This window comes from Azolla caroliniana, unplaced genomic scaffold (assembly GCF_043228905.1).
Source record: "Azolla caroliniana isolate FFs.n. ecotype wild unplaced genomic scaffold, voAzoCaro1.0.p SCAF_2, whole genome shotgun sequence".
Lineage (NCBI taxonomy): Eukaryota > Viridiplantae > Streptophyta > Polypodiopsida > Salviniales > Salviniaceae > Azolla > Azolla caroliniana.
In genome coordinates this window covers 20,095,389-20,115,260 of record NW_028230437.1, presented here as the reverse complement: position 1 = coordinate 20,115,260, position 19,872 = coordinate 20,095,389, and the positions used below count along the sequence as shown (strand labels likewise).

Sequence of the window (19,872 nt, the reverse complement as noted above, 5' to 3'; positions counted from 1 at the left end):
TGTCATTATTATTGTTGTACAGGGAGACAAAGAGAGATAGAAAGAAACATAAAGTATCTTCTGTTGTAACCACCGGTTGGTGAAGACATAGAGCTCAAGGTCATTGCCTCTGAGTTTCGTATTGTATCCTTCCTCTCATAGTGATAGTTGGAGTCTGTGGGCTCCCATGGTTTTTTTTATTAGGGTTTTCCACGTTAACATTTTGTGTCTGTCTTACTTCTATTTTTTGTTTTCTTCCATTGAGTGAGTAAGACTCGGTTGTGGCCAAGCACTATTCCACACACATGACACTATCGCCCCTTTAAACAGACGGAACGGACACTGTGAACAAACAAAGAAGGTAAGGAGTACTAGAACCTGGTTTGTGGAAAGCCATCGATCAACAGATCAGATTTGAGGGTCGGCACTCAAGAGGGCTTGACCTGCACATCACCGTCCTTTCTCAATCTCCCTTCTCTACAGTTCTCTTGAAAACTGATAATCACCCATTTATTAACCCACCTAGGGTTTATACATACATACATACATACATACAAGTCTATCTATCTATCTATATATGTATGTATTTACATATTTGTCCTTGGCCGATTATAATGGTTCTTAGCCAGATCGGCTCCTAGTGGAACATAGCCAGCTCATTGCTGACCCCTTGTAAATGTAAGAAATAGTGTTCGGCCACAACCGAGTCTCAATCACTCAATGGAAGAAAAATAGAAAATAGAAAAAGACAGACACAAGATGTTATCATGGAAAACCTTAATCGGGAAAAATTACAGGAGCCCGCAGAATCCAACTATCACTATGAGAGAATGGATACAATGTGAGACTCAGAGGCAACGACCTCGAGCTCTATGTCTTTGCCAACCGATGGTTACAACAGAAAATACTTTCTGTTTCTCTCTCGCTCTCTCGGTATCTATTTGTTTGTATACAACAATAATGATAACAACAACTACTAAAGCACTATTTGCCCTAGTTATATTTATACTAATATAACTTACGGGCTATTTACAAATATGACCTCAACAGTCACATCAAAACATATTTACAAATATGTTCCTACTTGCTGGTTCATACCGGATTCGACCGGACTCGTTTTGGATTCATTCGGTTTGGTTCCTCCCTTCGTCCTGTCTGATCCGGCTTGTCCGGTTGTCATACGCATCCCATCTGGAGGGACCTGTTTCTCAATAGTACATAACCGGCTCTTAGTACTTAGCCGACTCTTCTCCCATAAGGAGGGACATCATTTCATAACAAATTATTGTAGATATGTGTAATTTGAATTCACTTTCTCCAAACTTATTGTAATATACGAGATTTAAAAATGTCATAGTGAATACATTTTTAGTGTGAAATTTCAAGCATTGATAGTAATTTTACCCCTAATGAGTCCTAGCAACCCTTAAATCATCCTTGGGTAAATTCCCCAAAATCTGACCTAGGGAACCCTCTTAAAACAGCTCTAGAAAAATCCCAAGGTAGTTTACCCTTAATAGGCCATTAGAACTTATAAACAAGCGGACCCTCAATATCAAACCTTGGGAACCCTCTTAAATTAGCCCTAACTATCGCTAGGTTAGGCCTATCCCCATAGAGTTGATAAGCAATAGAAAATTGCAAAAATGACCTTGTGATTGATGAATCTACTGCTTGTTAATGTATCAATTTCTCCTACTATGATGCAACAATTGTTGTACTCAATGCTTCAACTATTGTCGTTCGATACCTAGCCTCATCCCATCATCTTATCAAGCCTAGGCTTCACACCTACCTATGCTCATTTCTTCAGCCTCTTTCACACACTTACAACCTATGGAAGCCAAATTGTTCTTTCATGAAGGGCACTTATGGAATCACCCTAACAAAATCTTAGAAACCTAGTATAAGGTAGTGTGCAAAAAGGAACAACAAGCGATATCGATTTTTTAATATCACAATACATTATGGACCTAGCATAAGGGAATATGGAACATTTTTAAAGTTGAAGAAGAAGCATTGGTTGTTAAGAATGTAGAAGGATGTGGAATTACGTATAAGGATTGTTGTGAATCCATTGTATCTACACAGATGGGCTACATCTGATATATCCATTACCAATGCATTATAAATGGATGGATGACCTCGTCATCAATCCTATAGGGTTGTGGTAGATGAAGTATTTGGTACTAGCAAGGGAAAATGTCACAAACCATATGAAGGTTAGAGCATAGAGGAATAAGAAGATGATGTCAATGTGCAAAGATTTACTTGTAGATGTCGTGTCAAGTGAAGGTGAGTGAGATGCTAGTGAGGCAAGATAGTTCTTCTTAGGAAATACTTTTAGGTTATCAATCACCACAACATATAGTTTTAAAGCAAATAGGAAATTAAAGCATGGGCATGAGCATGGACCTATCATGAAGGCACTTGCGAAAACCAATAATGACAACTTGAAGGAGTGGTCATGTATGCTATGTATGCATTGTGGGTGGATGGGACCATGCATATCAAGGTGACATATTTATGGTTGCAAAGCTCATTTACAATCAAATGCCCATAATCCCCAAAGAACATCTACTACTCATGGGTTGCATTGTCATGGCATAACAACATGAATCAAGAAGGCCATTTGAAATGAAAATTCAATAACTTGGAAAAAGACCAATGGATGTGGAGTTTGGTTATTGACCATTTATAAGGCATTCGTCTAAAGAATAAAGTGTGTTCTAGTAAAAGGCATCAACCTCACTCCGAGATAATAGAAGAAGGATATTGGGTTTTATTCTATGATAACAACTTAGAATGTCGTTTTCTGAACATTTTGAGAGACTCAGTGCTCATTTGATCCATGTTGCAGGGGATGTCAGTACCAAACAAGATGAAAACTAGAGAATTGTATCATCTACTCTAGATGTTGGCACATACTCGAGGATGTATAGGTTTGGTGAGGGTGAATGTCATATTTCCAATGGCACATAGTATAACTTTCCTCCAATGGCTTCCATAAGGTATGAAAAAGAAAAATGTTTATCTAAGGTTTAGGCTATGATCCAAACATTTGTCGATAAATATGAGGAACAATTTTTGGATCCTATAACTCTATATTATGAAACAATTTTAACTATTAATGAGGTAATAATTTTAGATAATTAAGGTTTTTGGGTTCATGTGAGAGTTAAATACGTACAAACACTTAGGTTAAATAATGAGAAGCAAGTGGCATTATATGCTCAAATCTCTTGGCATGGTTGCACATGTTGAAACAATAATTTTAAATAATTAAGGTGTTTGGGCTCATGAGAGTTAAATACGCACACACATATAACTCAAGTTAAAGAATGAGTGGAAAGTGGCATCATACACTCAACTCTCTTAGCATGATTGCACACCTTGAAATAATAATTTTAGGTGACTAAGGTTTTTTGGCTTAGGTGAGAGTTAAATACGTTACACACATATAGCTTAGGTTAAAGAATGAGTAGCAAGTGCCATCATATGCTCAAGTCTCCTAGCATGGTTGCACATTTCAAAACAAAATAAGATATTAGAGATGTGGATTAATGTAACTTGAAACAAACTTACTCAATTTAGCCAAGTAGCATGATTAAACATTTCAAAACAAAATGATATGTCACAATCTCATATGGATTAGTGGAACTTGAAGCAATCTTACTCTATTTAGCCCAAACCATTTGCCAATAGGCTATATGTAGTACCTCAATGCCTATCCTATCATAAAAAAATAATTATAACCAACTTAACCTTGGTACTATTTTTTTCCCCAAAAAACTCCTTCCATTAGTTATAAAATTTTATAGATGAGAGTATTATATACAAATCTCTGTAGGGATGCGATAGTTCCATCTTATGTGGATGCCCAGTGACTCAAGAGAGGGAGAGGACAACCATTGTTGGATGAAGGCTAATCATTGTCTTTCAGATGAGAGTATTATATACAAATCCCTATAGGGACGCGATAGTTCCATCTTATGTGGATGCCCACTAACTCAATAGAGGGAGAGGACGACCATTGTTGGATGAAGGTTGATCGTTGTCTTTCAACTCCATGGGATTCACCCGTAAGGCAATTGTATTGGCTCTTTAGAGTGGCTACAACTTCACTCCGTACCATATCTCCTGCATTAACAATACTTGATGCACAGTTTGGTTGGAGAAGACCCGTCTACGCCATTGTTTCCATAGAATCCAAAGAGTTATTGGAACGACCAATTCCAACACAACTTGAGCTTTGACATTAATAGGAGTTGAGTCGATGGTGGAAAAAACAAATCTCTTGTACACCGAAGGTATCCCCTCCTCTTGATGTTTGTACTTGTCAATTGGGGAATGCCATGATAATCAACATGCATTCCCCCATTTGATTGTGCCTTGCACTTGGCATAATTGCAATAGGCGGCCAACCCCCCTCCATATTCGATGGATCTCTGGGAAGTCCCATAGAGCGTGTCAGATTGACTCAGTTGCATTTGGGCACGATACACAATTAGGAAACCTTGGTACTTAATCCTTTTTTTTCAACTTGTTTTTGTGATTATCCTATCCCATATGTACATGAAGGTCCTAAGTTCAGATTTCTCCCTAGATTATACTACATTCCTTACCCATTCTTTCATATCTTTTCATTTCACAATTTTTGTTTATGCTTTTGTCTCAAAAGACAATAGAATCATGTAAGTAACTCAATATGATCAATAATTGCAACATTGGTCTTGGTGGGGCTCAAACCCACGACTTCCGGCTCATAAGACCAACGCTCTACCCAACTTAACCCTCTTTTTTCAACTTGTTCTTGTGATTATCCTATCCCGTATGTATATAAACGTCCTAAGTTCGGATTGCTCCCTAGCCTACATACTACACCCCTTACCCATTCTTCCATATCACTTCTTTTCTCAATTTTTGTTTATGTTTTTGTCCCAAACAATAGTTCAACATTGTTGAAGCAATCTCTATTTAAGATAATGTAACTAACTCAATGTCATCAATAATTGATATTGCAACGTTGGTCTTGGTGGGGCTCGAACCCACGACTTTCGGCTCATAAGACCAACGCTCTAACCAACTGAGCTACAAGACGTTTGTTACATTTTGGCATAATTAGGAAATCTTCGTACTACTTAAGTCTCTCTGGTAATTTAACCCTTTTTTTTCAACTTGTTCTTGTGATTATCCTATCCCATATGTATATAAAGGTCCTAAGTTTGGATTGCTCCCTAGCCTATATACTACACCCCTTACCCATTCTTCCATATCACTTATTTTCTCAATTTTTGTTCATATGTTTGTCTCAAAAAATAGTTCGTTCAACATTGTTGAAGCAATCTCTATTTAAGATAATGTAACTAACTCAATGTCATCAATAATTGATATTGCAACGTTGGTCTTGGTGGGGCTCGAACCCACGACTTTCGGCTCATAAGACCAACGCTCTAACCAACTGAGCTACAAGACCTTTGTTACATTTTGGCATAATTAGGAAATCTTGGTACTACTTAAGTCTCTCTGGTAATTTAACCCTTTTTTTTCAACTTGTTCTTGTGATTATCCTATCCCATATGTATATAAAGGTCCTAAGTTTGGATTGCTCCCTAGCCTATATACTACACCCCTTACCCATTCTTCCATATCACTTATTTTCTCAATTTTTGTTCATATGTTTGTCTCAAAAAATAGTTCAAATTTTTTGTTTGTGTTTTTACGATAATGTAACTAACTCAAAGTCATCAATAATTGACATTGCAATGTTGGTCTTGATGGGGCTCAAACCCATGACTTTTGACTTATAAGACGAATGCTCTAACCAACTAAGCTACATGACCTTTGTTACATTTGGTTTCAAACAATAGTTCAAAAGGGTCTTTATGGGGCTCGAACCCACGATTTTCGACTCATAAGACCAACGCGCTAACCAACTGAGCTACAAGACCTCTGTTACATTTGGTCTGAAACAATAGTTCAAAATTTTCTCAATTTTTGTTCATATGTTTGTCTCAAAAAATAGTTCAAATTTTTTGTTTGTGTTTTTATGATAATGTAACTAACTCAAAGTCATCAATAATTGACATTGCAATGTTGGTCTTGATGGGGCTCAAACCCATGACTTTTGACTTATAAGACGAACGCTCTAACCAACTGAGCTACATGACCTTTGTTACATTTGGTTTCAAACAATAGTTCAAAAGGGTCTTTATGGGGCTCGAACCCACGACTTTCGACTCATAAGACCAACGCACTAACCAATTGAGCTACAAGACCTCTGTTACATTTGGTCTGAAATAATAGTTCAAAATTTTTGTGATAATGTAACTAACTTAGTGTCATCAATAATTGACATTGGTCTTGGTGGGGCTCAAACCCACGACTTTCGGCTCATAAGACCAACACTCTGACCAACTGAGCTACAAAACCTCTATTACATTTTGGCACACTACACAAGGAAACCTTGGTACTACTCAAACATGTTCTAAACTCTCTTTGGACTTTTGGCTCATAAGACCAACACTCTAACCAACAGAGCTACAAGCACACTACACAATTAGGAAACCTTGGTACTACTCAACCATGTTCTAAACTCTCTCTAGTAATTTAACTCTTTTTTTTTTTTTCAAAAAGATTTCCTTCATTAGTATTAAGAAAAGCGCCGGAGGGCTACAAAAATGGAAAATTAGAGAGTATTATATACAAAAGAAATTGTCAGGGCAAGGACTAGGGGTGATGATATTTCCATAACGGTCCATGAGAGGAGACTATGAACAGAGGCAACTTCCTCCATAATTGCAATAATTTTTTCCTTTTCTTCAGACAACCTCTGAAGAGCTTGGCATATTCTCATAGTGCCCCCACACAACCATCAATAAGCTCCCCCATAATTCCGGCAATATATCTGAGAGAAGAGGAATTATTGAATCATATCGTCTTTTACAATGATACTTCCATAATATCCATAATGTAACCGTAGATATGATTTTCCATACATGGGTTGCACGCATTTTCTTGTGAGGTTGCTGAAAAGGGGAAACCGTAATTAGATGTTTGTTGATGACTATCATAGCCTTTGGAGCATCATCTACTTCATACAACAGGAGACTGAAATGGAGAACCCCCCATACCGTTGATCCCCAGGAGAAGAGGCATCCTGCATTAATTGTCAGGAATAAAGAGAGAACTTTATTCCATACCTGTTGGGCTAGTGAGCATGACCAAAGAGCATGCTTGGTAGTTTCTTGCATGTCACCGCAATAACAACATGGTCTAAGACTAGTTGCCACATCTCCTTTCAATGATTGACCTATTGGTAGTGTTGCATGTAGTAAAAGCCATGTGAAGAGAATATATTTGGTTGGTCCCTTGAAAGACCAAATTCATTTCCAATATGCCTTCAAATGAATGCTTGAAACACCTTGCAGGAGTTGGAATATTCTTAGACACGAGTAAGGTTCTGCCAAATTTCACATTGTACTAAAAGAAGTAATTTAACCATTTTTTCTCAACTTGTTCTTGTGATTTGCCTATCTGATATATACATGAAGTTCCTAAGTCTGGATTTCTCCCTAGCCTATACTACACTCCTTACCCATTCTTCCATATAACTTCTTTTCTCAAAAAAGATTTATGTTTTTGTCCCAAACCGTAGTTCAAAATTGTTGAAGCAATATCTATTGAAGATCATGTAAGTAACTCAGTGTCATCAATAATTGAAATTGTAACGTGTCGAGAATCGTGCTCGGCCACAACTGAGTTTCAAATACCAATGGAAGATTAACATGAAATGAATCAATGCACTTACACAATCAAACGAGACGACATCGGATTTTTACGTGGAAAACCTCTATAGGCAAAACCACGGGAGTTCTTAGACTCCGAATGGGATCACTATGGGGAGAGGTACTACAATGTGACACTACGAGGCAATGACCTCGAGCTCTGTCTTCGTCAACCGGCGGTTACAAAAGAAGCAACTTTTGCAACTCTCTCTCTCTCTCTCTCTCTCTCTCTCTCACACACACACACACACACACACACACACACACACAGTCTCTCTTCTTCTCTGTACAACACACAATAAAAACACAAACACAGTTATTGCCCTAGTTATACTTATATAACTTTGGGGCTATTTACAAATATTACCTCAACAGTCACATCAAAACATATTTACTAATGTGTCCAGTCGGGTACCTTCCGGATCCATCCGATCCGGTTTCCGAATACCGCTCGATCTAGTTCTTTCCTTCGACTAATCCGATATGGGCTTATCTGGTTCTCATCCAGATCCATCCGGAGGAACCGGTGTCGTAGTGTATTTCATACACTACGTGAAAAACGCATAAAGTACTCGATTTAATAAATATGAAGAAAACGATGAAAATATCAAAATACATATTATATGCATAGGGCAAGATTCAAACCTTGTACCTCCATGTTAATAATTTGAAGCCTTACCAGTACACTAACATGTCATAAATCTTAGAAAAGTAGATATCCCACATAGAAATGTTTTTTCATGCATATTTTCTAGGAAAAAGCTTTACTTAGAAGAAAAACGCGTGATAGAAAAAAGCTATGCATGCACATCTAGCATGCATAAACACTATAGTCAATAAAAAATGCATGAGGTTAGAAAAAACATGTTAGAAAAAGCATATAGTCTATAATAGAGAAAGCATGGAGTCCATAGTTAGAGAAAAAACATGGATTGCTAAGACTCTCTCATCACTATATAAGGATGGGGAGCACAATGTAATAAAGGGGGAGAAAATTATGGATGAAAAATCATTAGGGTTCAAAAATAATGATTAATAAAATAAATTATTCTTGTGGGATTCACAAGTTTCCTATATCTTTCTCTTTCAATCTATTCTAATTTATTATTAGGGTTTTAAATATTAATAAAATAAATAAACTATACTCGTGGGATTCACGAGGTTTCTATATCCTTATGTTTCAATCTAAATTCATATTCTTATCTTAATATTGATTAATCTAATACAATATACTTGTGGGATTCACAAGTTTCAATCTCTCTTTCTTATAATTGATTCATATTCATAACTAAACTCGTCTCGAATTCTTCCTCCTCATCCAAAACCCCGACGGTTCCCACCCGACTCACGCAACGATCCGACGCTGAAAGGCACGACACCAGTTTCCCAACAAACTCCCCCTTCACTCTGACATGGGATGTCTCATCAATCCGATTCGTCTCCGACATGTGTCCAGCTTGTCGGTTGGCAGTACCTTGGTTAGCATGTCCGACCCGTTCTCCTCCATATGAATCTTCATCATTGCAAATTCTTTGTCTTCTACCTTCTCCCGGAGACAGTGATATCTCCTTTGGATGTGCTTGGTCCGGGAATGGTAGGCCACATTCTTCGCGAGGTGGATGGCACTTTGACTGTCATAGTAGAGCAAGAATTCCTCATGCCGGATCCCTAACTCTCCGATGAAGTCCTTCATCCAGATTACTTCCTTGTCGGCTTCTATAGCCGCCATGTATTCCGCTTCCATTGTCGACAATGCCATCGATTTTTGCAGTCTTGACTACCATGATATTGCTCCCCCTGCATAGGTCATGATGTATCCGGATGTGGACTGACTGGTATCTACATCAACCGACATACATCTAAATCCGTAAAGCCTGCCAATAGGGGTTTACCGGAGCCAAACTAGAGGCACATGTTCGAGGTGCCTTTCAGTACCGGAGGATCCACTTGACGGAGGCCCAATGCTCTCTTCCCGGATTTCTCATGAACCATCTGACCACTCCGATTGCATATCCGATGTCTGGTCGGGTACACACCATACAATACATTAGACTTCCGACTGCTGAGGCATATGGTACCTTCGTCATCTCCACTTTCTCCGCCTTTGTCTTCGGGCTTTGTTTTCCGAACAACTTGTAGTTTTCTAGAAGTGTCAACCCGACCAACTTCACATCCGTCATGTTGAACTGTTGGAGCACCTTCGTCACGTACTTCTCCTATGATAGCCACAATAGCTTCTTCATCCGGTACCGGACTATGTGCATCCCCAATATCTGTCTCACCGGACCCAAATCTTTCATTGAAAAGGACCGGTTCAAGGTCTTCTTCAACATTCTGATTTTGGTGCAACCCGGTCCGACAATCAGCATGTCATCCACGTACAGCAAGAGTATTAGAAAATCTCCTCTATCAAACTTCTTCACGAACATGCAGTTGTCGGCCTAAGTCTTGTGGTATCCTTGGTTGGTCATGAAGGAGTCGAACTTTTGGTACCATTGTCGGGGATCTTGCTTTAGTTCGTATAAGCTCATCTTCAACCAACACACCAGGTTCTCCTTCCCTTTCTTGACAAATCCCCTCGGCTGCTGCATGTAGATCTTCTCCTCGAGGTCACGGTGTATGAATGTTGTCTTGATGTCTAGTTGCTCGACCTCGAGGTCCATGCTTGCCGCTATGCTCAACACAATCCGGATGGATGTCATTTTCACTACCAGGGCAAAGATGTCATCGAAATCCACTCCTTTGTTTTCTTGGAAGGCCTTCACCACAATGTGGGCTTTGTACCTCGGTGGATTTCCGGAGTCTCTCGGTTTCAGCTTGTACGCCCACTTATTCCGGAGCGCTCGCTTTCCTTTCGGCAGCTCCATTAGTTCATATCTGTGGTTCTCATGCAGGTAATCCATCCCATCCTGCATGTCACTTAACCACTTGCGGTTGTGGGTGTCTTTCTTTGCTTCTTCGAAGCTTTCTAGCTCCCCCTCGTAAGTCAGTAAAACATGCTCTACATCTAGAAATCTCCGAGGGCCTCTTCTCTCTCTTAGAGGGTATCTACATCCTTGACTTTCGGCCACCGGTTCTTCAGTCAATTCTTCATCCAAATCCAATTTGGGGTCTTGTCCGGTTACAACAACCGATCCTTCTTTGACGGTTTGGTTCTTTGTCCAAATCCGGCAGGTTCACTATGGTCTTCGGCTAACATCTGACTTCCGACCAACTGAATCCTTGCATCTTCCAACTGATCTTTGTCGGTTGACCCGGAGGATAATATCTTCTTCTCTGATTCCCAGTCGGCGATGGTCTTGTCTTCCATAAAGACTATGTCTCCCTACTCCGGATCACTTTCTTTTCGGCTAGGCGCCACAACCAGTAGCCGAACTCATCATCACCGTATCTAAGGAATATACATGGCCGAGTTTTCGGGTCCAGTTTTCCCCATTTATCTTTTGCGATCTGCGTAAGCGAGACAACCAAACACTTTTAGATGTCGGTAAGAAACATCTTTACCGGTCCATACTTTCTGTGGTGTGTCTCTGTCCAAGGGCATTGAGGGTGATCTGTTTATCATGTACGTCGTCGTCATTAGTGCCTTGGCCCAAAATGTCTTGGACAACTTGGCATGTGCAAGCATACTCCAAACTCTCTCCATTACGATCCGGTTCATTCTCTTGGCCAGTCCATTAAGCTCCGGTGTTTTCGGCACAGTGAATTTGCGCCTAATTGCCTTCGACCGACAGTACTCCTCGAACTACCCCCGGTATTCGCTTCTGTTGTCTGCTCGAACCGCCTTTGGCTTCCGGCCGGTTTCTCTCCTTACTCTTGCATGGAACTCCTTGAAGACTTATAATACCTGGTCCTTTGTCTTCAGCGTGGATACCCACAACATCCGGTTGTGGTCATCTATGAATGTCAAGAAGTATTGTGATCCGAAATGTGACTTCGTGTCCACAGAGCATACCTCGGTATGCATGAGCTCAAGCGGTGCCTTCCGTCTCATCGGCGATCTCAATCGGAAAGACGTTCGGTTCTGCTTACTAGCCAAACAATCGGTGTACTTCTCAAGTTGCATGTTCTCTACCTCCGGAATGAGGTTGTCATTGGCAAGTCTTCTCATCCCTTTCTGGCTCATGCGGCACAACCTCTTGTGCCACAACTCACCGGAAGTGTTGGATGCCATGTTCACTTCCTCTCGGCATATCCAGCCATGCATCAGGTACAATGTGTTGATCTTCCGGGCTCAGGCCACGATCAAGATTCCTCTCCAAAACTTCATTTTGCCATTCTGGATGCTACTAGTGTATCCTTCATCATCTAGCCAACCAATTGATATCAGGTTTAGTCGAACCTCAGGAATGTGTCAGACATCTTTCAACAGTAGCTTGCACCTGATTGACGTTGTCAGACACACATCTCCTATGCCGACAATTCGGCATGCTTCTTCATTCCCCATCCTTACATAGTCATGATCTCCAACTCTGTAGGATGAGAAGCACTCCTGGTCAGGGGTTAGATGGAACGACGCTCCGGAGTCGACCACCCATGTTGATTCATCGTTGACAAAGTGCAACTCACTCTCCTCCGTGATTAGCAGCAGTTTCTCTTCGCTTGTCACGATTGTCGACGTTCTTCTCCTTTTCGGAATCTTCTTCGGTTCTAAACCGTGGGCTCTCCCTTTGACTTTCCTGAACGGTTGACAATTCATTTGAAAGTGCCCCATTTTTCTGCAATAAAAGCAGGTGGGTCACCCCCTTGACTTCGACCTCATCCCCGACTTCTCCCGGTTCTGGGAACCTCAATTCCGACCTCTTCCCTAGCTATTGTCATCTTCCGTGACCAATTTCCTTCTGGTGAGCTTCTTCATTTAGCAAGCTCGACTTTACTCTCGCCAGGGATAAGTGCTTCCCTTCCGGTCCGGTTTTGCCTAACGTAACAACTAGTGTCTCTCAACTATCCATATGAGATCTAAGCAACAACAAAGCAAGTACCTCGTCGGCCAGAGTACTTCTAGTGAGGTCGTCTGGCTTATCAAAACCTAGAAAGCATTCATATGCTCTGCCATGCTGGAGTCATCTTGATATCTCAACCTAACTATCTTCTGAAATACTAAGACTCGATTTATGAAATTCTTGTTCTCCAACATCGTGCCAATCTTTTCACTGAGCTCATTGGCCTTGTTCTCTTCATTGAAGTTATTGTATATGCTCATTTTGATGAAGCATCTTATGTATGTCGTTGTCTTCATATGCATCACCTCCCAGGTTGCGACATCAATCTTGTCCGGTCTTTTATCACCAAATTGTACTAGCAACCAGAGATCTTTGACCACTAACATGTCCCTCATCTTCGACTTCCACACTGAATAGTTGGAGCCGTTGAGCTTGAACATGCCACTGAATGACTCTTCCATTTTCTTTCTTTTGTTTGAAGCTTATAACACAAGCTCTGATAACAATTTGTCGAGAATTGCGCTCGGCCACAACCGAGTTTCAAATACCAATGGAAGATTAACAAGAAATGAATATATGCACTTACACAGTCAAACAAGACGGGACCGGATGTTCTCAAACTCCAAACAGAGGATCACTATGAGGAGAGGTACTACAATGTTAGACTCTGAGGCAACGACCTTGAGCTCCTGTCTTCGCCAACCGGCGGTTACAACAGAAGCAACTTTTGCAACTCTCTCTCTCTCTCTCTCTCTCTCTCTCTTCACTCCAGACATCATTTTTTACATTCTACAGCTCATTGGAAAGCTCTTTCAAAGAGCTTTCTAAAGAATGTTCATTTACTGAATTCCGTTATAGTGGCGAGAAGTTATGAGCATTTTCGTCCACATCCATCTTTGCCCCACAACTCGTCAAACGCAAGGTAGATTTTGAAGCTCTAAATCAAGTGAAAGGTACATTTTCTCTCTCCCTCTGTCTCTTCTCGTAGGGTTTGGTCCTACAATGACACACACTCATAAGGCCGCCTCAAAGTTTGGGAGTATGATTGATAATGAACCAAAATCACCAACAAATGTTGATTCCAATGCAATAAACACAATGGACAAAATGCTTATGAGTCACTTGATTTCTCTTCAAGAAACCATAAACAAGCAAGGTGAAGAGATTAGGATGTTAATGAAAGACAATGTTAAGCTCTAAACTATTGTCATCGAGAATGAAATTCTTAAGAAAGTGGTTGCAAAACTTGAAGAAGAGATTCAAGAATGTAAAAAAGCTTCTTTCGAAACAAATGAGTGCCTTAATAAGATTGAGTTAAAGGAAGCATTAAAAGAAGAAAAATTAGACACGATGAGGCGGGACGTAAGTGAGATGAAAAATGTATGTACAACGAAATCATGGGCCGAAGTATGTGGTGGGGATGGGGTATCAAACTCATCTAACATGCATGTGATGCATCAAGAGAAGAATATAGAAAGCATAGATGCCCGAGAATTGAAAGAGCGTGAACGAAGATCAAAGAACATTGTTATCCGTGGGATTAAAGAGGAGAGTATGGAAACACCCGCTTCCCTTGGAAAGGCCATTGGTGAATTTTTTTAGCTGCATTATGGGATGTCAGATGTGAATGTATATGGGGCACACCGAGTTGGGAAACATGGTGTTACTCGCTCCAAAGAAAGGCCCATTGTATGTGCAATGACGGATGATACAAAGCGGCGGATCATACTCGAAAATAGTTGGGTATACCTCAAAGGTACGCAATGCTTTGTGAGTGAAGATCGTACTATCTCACTACAAAATGCCCATCGTAAAGCATATGAAGAAAGATTGAAAAATAAGGTTAAGGATGTGCTTAAAGATGGAAATGTAGGCAAATAGGGACACGTGACCTATGAGACTAAACCACCTCTTTTACAACTATGTTTTTGGAATTACAATGGATACCCATGGAATGAGGGATTCGGCATAGAGGAGTTCATCGATGACTCGGATATCACACTTCTTGTTGAAACATGGGAGCATGATACTGAAAGGATTCAAGGTTTGGGAAACTATAATGTACACTCTTTGATATGGGAGAAAAATCCAAGACAAAGAAGAGGACAAGGAGGGGTGGCATGTTTGATTAAGAAGGAAATAGAGAAATATGTGTCAATCATAAAAAATGATGAACATAGAAGATGATATTGTTTATTTCAAATCCAAAGGGGAAGTTATTGTCCTTCGTGACATGAATGCTCGTACAAGAAGTTTCCAACTTGATTCACAAGAATCTTTCATGCCACATATCTCGAGGATGCAAGAGGATATGCAAATGTATAGTCGATCTTCTAGCGATGAAAAAGATCCGGACCAATTTGGGAAACTACTCCTACAAATGTGCAATAGTACCAGATTGCTTATTGCAAATGGTGTTTCCTTATGGCCCAATACTAACGGCTTTAAATGTAGAAAACACAATGGAAATAGTGTGATTGACTATGTGCTACTTTCCGAAGGTATTTTGGATCGTATACATAAATTCCCACTAGGGGAATGGACACCGGAATCCGATCATAGGAATTTATGTATTGATCTCAAATGTATGCATAGGTTTGATTGCGAGAAGGTCATTGAAGATAGTAAACAAACGCACTTGAGCATGAATCTTAAGCGAGCACCCATGTATTCCAAGATGGTTGAGGATATGTTACAAATGACAAAGACACAACATGGTGCCACATTAGAATGCAAATGGGAAGCTTTTAAGAATGTCATTCTCTCTTGTACAAAGAAATGTTTTTCGACCAACCGCACATCATGGAAATGCACCAAGAAATGTAAGAAAAAATGGTTTGATAAAGAATGTCATGAAGCTCGAAAGTGCCTTATGGTTTTGGATGTAGTTAAGTATAAAGAAAATTACCAAAAGCATTTTGCATGACTGTAAAAGGCTTATTCAAAGAAAGAGACGAATATGGGAAGTTACTCAACAACTTCTCCAAACGCAAGAGAAAGCACATGCATGTGCTAAATTTTGGGGAAATCTAAAGGGGAAACGTGTTGAGAGTTATGGTGACTTAACTCTTCATGACTTGTCTATGCATTGTAAGAATTTATATGAGTTATCTCTTGCCGGAAAGATGATGTGTTATGGTTCTCTTTCACATATGTCTCCCTTCTTTACAATTGAAGATATATGCATAGGACTTAAGAAATTGGCCTCTTGAAAGGCAAGCGATCTTCAATGTATAAAAGTTTAAATGCTCAAATGGACGGGAAAGGAAGCACATATATGGATATGCGATATGTTTAATGATGCATTGCAACATGGTATGCCATATGATTGGACTACAAATTGGATCAAACCTTTACATAAAGGCAGAGATGTAAATAATGTAAACAACTATCGAACCATCATGGTTGGCTCATTAATGGCAAAACTATTTGGATGTATAATGGAATCAAAGATAAGTGTATAGGCCGAAAAAAATGGTAAGAGAGCTTATGGAGAAGCTGGTTTTCAAAAACACCATAGCACCATTGATCATCTTGTCACTCTTCGAGTATTAATGGATGAAAATCACCTTAGAGGTAAAGGTTTATATTGTTGCTTTGTAGACATCAAGAAAGCTTTTGATATGGTACCTCGTGAGCATCTTTGGAGGCAGATGGAAGAACTTGAAGTGTCAAGTGAATATCTGCTTGCAATTTCCTGAAAATATGAGAAGGTTATATGTTGTGTGCATATGAGAGATAGACTTTCAGATTTTTTCAATAGTACTATTGGTGTTAAGCAAGGATGCCCACTCTCACCAACATTATTTGGTCTATGCATTGATGAATTAGAAGAAATGGTTACCAAGTTTGTAAAGGAAGAATGTGTTGAAGAAGTTGCAATTGGGAATGTTGTGATTATGCTTTTGTTATAGGCGGATGATGTAATGCATTTTGCAAATACTTCAAGAGATGCACAAAAGCTTATGAAGGCATTGGAAAAATTTTGCATGCATACTAGATTAAGTGTCAATAGCTCTAAAACAAAGATTATGCTTGTGAAGAGTAAAAAAAGAGATAAACCATGCATTATGTACAACAATGAGCCACTTGAATGTGTGGAAAGCTTCAAAATCTTGGAATTGAAGTTCCTTCAAATCATAAATGGAATGAATGTGCTACACGCCGCTTAGAGGCGGGTAAGCGAGCATATTATGCATTTGAGAGCACATGCAATATTGGAGATATTAAGTGTTGGGTCCTCAAGAAATATCTTTTTGACACCTTGGTGACCCCGGTTCTTCTCTATGGGGTGGAAGTATGGGGCAGTAGCATCCCTAAATCTACGTGGAAAGAGTTTGAAAATGTCCAAAAAAAAATTCTTACAAAGTTTCTACAAGTTAAGAAACAAACCCCCTACGCCCTCCTCCGCCTTGAGACGGGATCACTTCCCATTGAGATCATGGCCATGGAAAGGGTTGTTGAATACATGATTAAGGTTCAAAAAAGCTCGTCACATCGACTTCCTAGAATTGCAATGGGAAGCAAGCAAAAAGATCCAAAAGACGCATAAAAGCAAAATTTTGTGTTCCGGTTGGATGCAAGATTTAGAAAAATGGTTTGGTAGATGGGATGCAAGACACTTGCTTCATGATGCGTCACTAGATTCCTCTGTAAATAAGGCCTTTTTGCAACGCCAATGTATCATGACATGGGACAAATGTGGTGGCTCACGCTTCACACATTATACTGTTAGGATCTCGGTCCCTCCGGATGGGATGACGAAGGCCCGGTGAGAACCAGATGATGAGTACCCGGCAAGGAAGACCCGGTGAAAACCGGATGATGCAGGCCCGGTGAGAACCTTTCACCGGATGAAGGGACATATAGGTAAATATGTTTCTGAGAGCCCATTGGGGCTATACCTGTAAATAGTCCTAATATCATATTAGTATAAATATGACCTAGGGCAAACACTTGTATATTATTCGTTGTTGTTGTTATTATTTGTTGTATAGAGTTATTGATTGTAACTGTTGTACAGAGCATAGTAGAGAGAGAGAGAGAGACATAGTGATTCTTTGTTGTAACCGCCGCCAAGCAAAGATTGTGAGCAAGAGGTTGTTGCCTCTGTCCTCACCTGTTGTATTCCTCTCGACATAGTGATAGTTGGAGTTTGTGGACTCCCCTGGTTTTTCCCATTTAGGGTTTTCCACGTTAACATACTATGTACCCTCTCTAATATTGTCTGTGTGTACGTGTATTCACCTCCATTCCTATTCTTGGTGTTCAATTCTAAACGACACGATCTAAGACTCGGTTGTGGCCGAGTAATATTCTGCATATTTCGCGTCAATCTAGTATCAGAGCGAAACAACACAGAAAATGGAAGATTCATTTGGCGGCATGTTCAAGCTCACTGGCTCCAACTACTCATTGTGGAAGTCAAAGATGAGGGACATGTTCGTGGTTAAAGATCTTTGGTTTCCGGTCAATTCGGGGACAAGAGACCAGATAAAATCGACGCCACGGTGTGGGAGGTAATGCACATAAAGACAACGGCGTACATACGGTGCTTCATCGACATGAACCTATACAACGCCACGGTGTGGGAGGAGAGCAAGGCTCATGAGCTCTGGGAGAAGATCGACATTATGTTTCAGAACAAAAATGTTGTTAATCGGGTTTTGTTACCCCGTACGAGATGTACGGAGAGTCAAGTGTGATGAGCGAGGGTCGAATGTTATCATGATGTTGTGTGTGTGTAGGGGGCATAAATGTAATTGTGAGTCTATACGTATGTGAACACATGCACACGTGTGTGCATGTGGATGGATACAAGGAGGTGTGAGTGAGTGTCCAGTATGAATGCTCGAGGGGGCTTACACCCCTATGTATCTACCCCCTCTTGTACTATTTAACCCCTTATGGGGAATGAATGAAACATGAATGATCATTTTTCTCTCTTAATCTCTCTCTCTCTCCCTCTCTCTCTCTCCCCTTTAACGTTGAACCCCTTGGGAGGGGGGTGGAGCCATTCTAGGCACCATCCCCCACCCCGCAATGCTTCTCTATATGATCTCTCTCACAATCATACTCTCCATCACCATGTCTATCTCCATCACCAATCACTAATCATTATTACCATTAACCCTAACCCTAAAAACCTATAACACCTTTTGGCGACCACGACTTCGGGCCGGACAATGGCCTAACACAAGGTGTCTACGGGAGACACTTCACCAAAGGGTGTTACGGCAACCGGATTAGACTTCAACGCTTAATCCTACTTGGTTAAGTTACTTATTATGATCATCTTTCATAACACGCGTGTAAGATATAGCAATTAAGACAGAACGGCAATTAACACAGAAAGATAACAATGCTTAAGCTTTCATTAATTAACCGCTAACTATTACATTGTATCCGGGCCTTTAAATAGGTTTCCGGTCTGCATTACAAAACGGTGCCATCCGCACCTGTTCGGGATCAGTCCGGATCCGGAACGGCATACCGTTTCCGGTCGGTCCGTCCACACTCATAGCGTAATTACAACCACATTCCTACTACTTAATTAGCTCTTCGTTTCCCACTCTGGACTCCTTTGCCGGCCGGTAACAGGTTTCGGTATTCCGGAAGCTAGTAAGACTCTGGTACCAAGATGGCTCCAGCATGGCGGAGCACATGAAGGCCTTCCAAGGGCTGATTCACTAGGCAACATCGTTGGAAGTACCTCTCGTCGATGAGGTACTAGCACTGCTCCTGCTCGGTTCCCTCCCAGATAGCTAGGAGACGTTGGTTGTCACTTTGGGCAACGTCGGGCCGGAAGGAAAATAGTTATTCCTAGCAAGAGTCAAGTTGAGCTTGGTAGATGAGGAGGCGCGTCGGAAAGACAAGGATACGATCTTCGACTCCAAAGCGCTCCTTACCGAATTGGAATGCGGAAGACAAAGGAACCATAGTCCCTAGAACTGGGAAAAGTAGGGGACACGGTCAAAGTCAAGGGAGAGGCCCACTTGCTTCTATTGCAGTAAGCCGGGGCACTTCCAGAAGAACTGTCAGCATTTCCGGAAAGACAAGGAAACCGACAGTACCGATTCGAAGCGGTCACCGGACCGGAATGGTAAAGACCGGAGGGGACCGGACCGGAAGGGAACAACGGCAATCGCGGCAAGTGAAGAAGA

General features: G+C 40.6%; 3 non-coding genes across 3 annotated transcripts; all 3 read right to left on the bottom strand.

Annotated features, from left to right (window-relative positions):
• Positions 1-5,006: 5,006 nt before the first annotated feature.
• Positions 5,007-5,080, bottom strand: TRNAI-UAU (transfer RNA isoleucine (anticodon UAU)). The gene has a single exon. It is a non-coding gene; the product is annotated as a tRNA-Ile (tRNA).
• A 301-nt stretch (positions 5,081-5,381) lies between these two features.
• TRNAI-UAU (transfer RNA isoleucine (anticodon UAU)) lies at positions 5,382-5,455 on the bottom strand. The gene has a single exon. It is a non-coding gene; the product is annotated as a tRNA-Ile (tRNA).
• An 882-nt stretch (positions 5,456-6,337) lies between these two features.
• On the bottom strand, positions 6,338-6,411 carry TRNAI-UAU (transfer RNA isoleucine (anticodon UAU)). The gene has a single exon. It is a non-coding gene; the product is annotated as a tRNA-Ile (tRNA).
• Between the last annotated feature and the right edge of the window lie 13,461 nt (positions 6,412-19,872).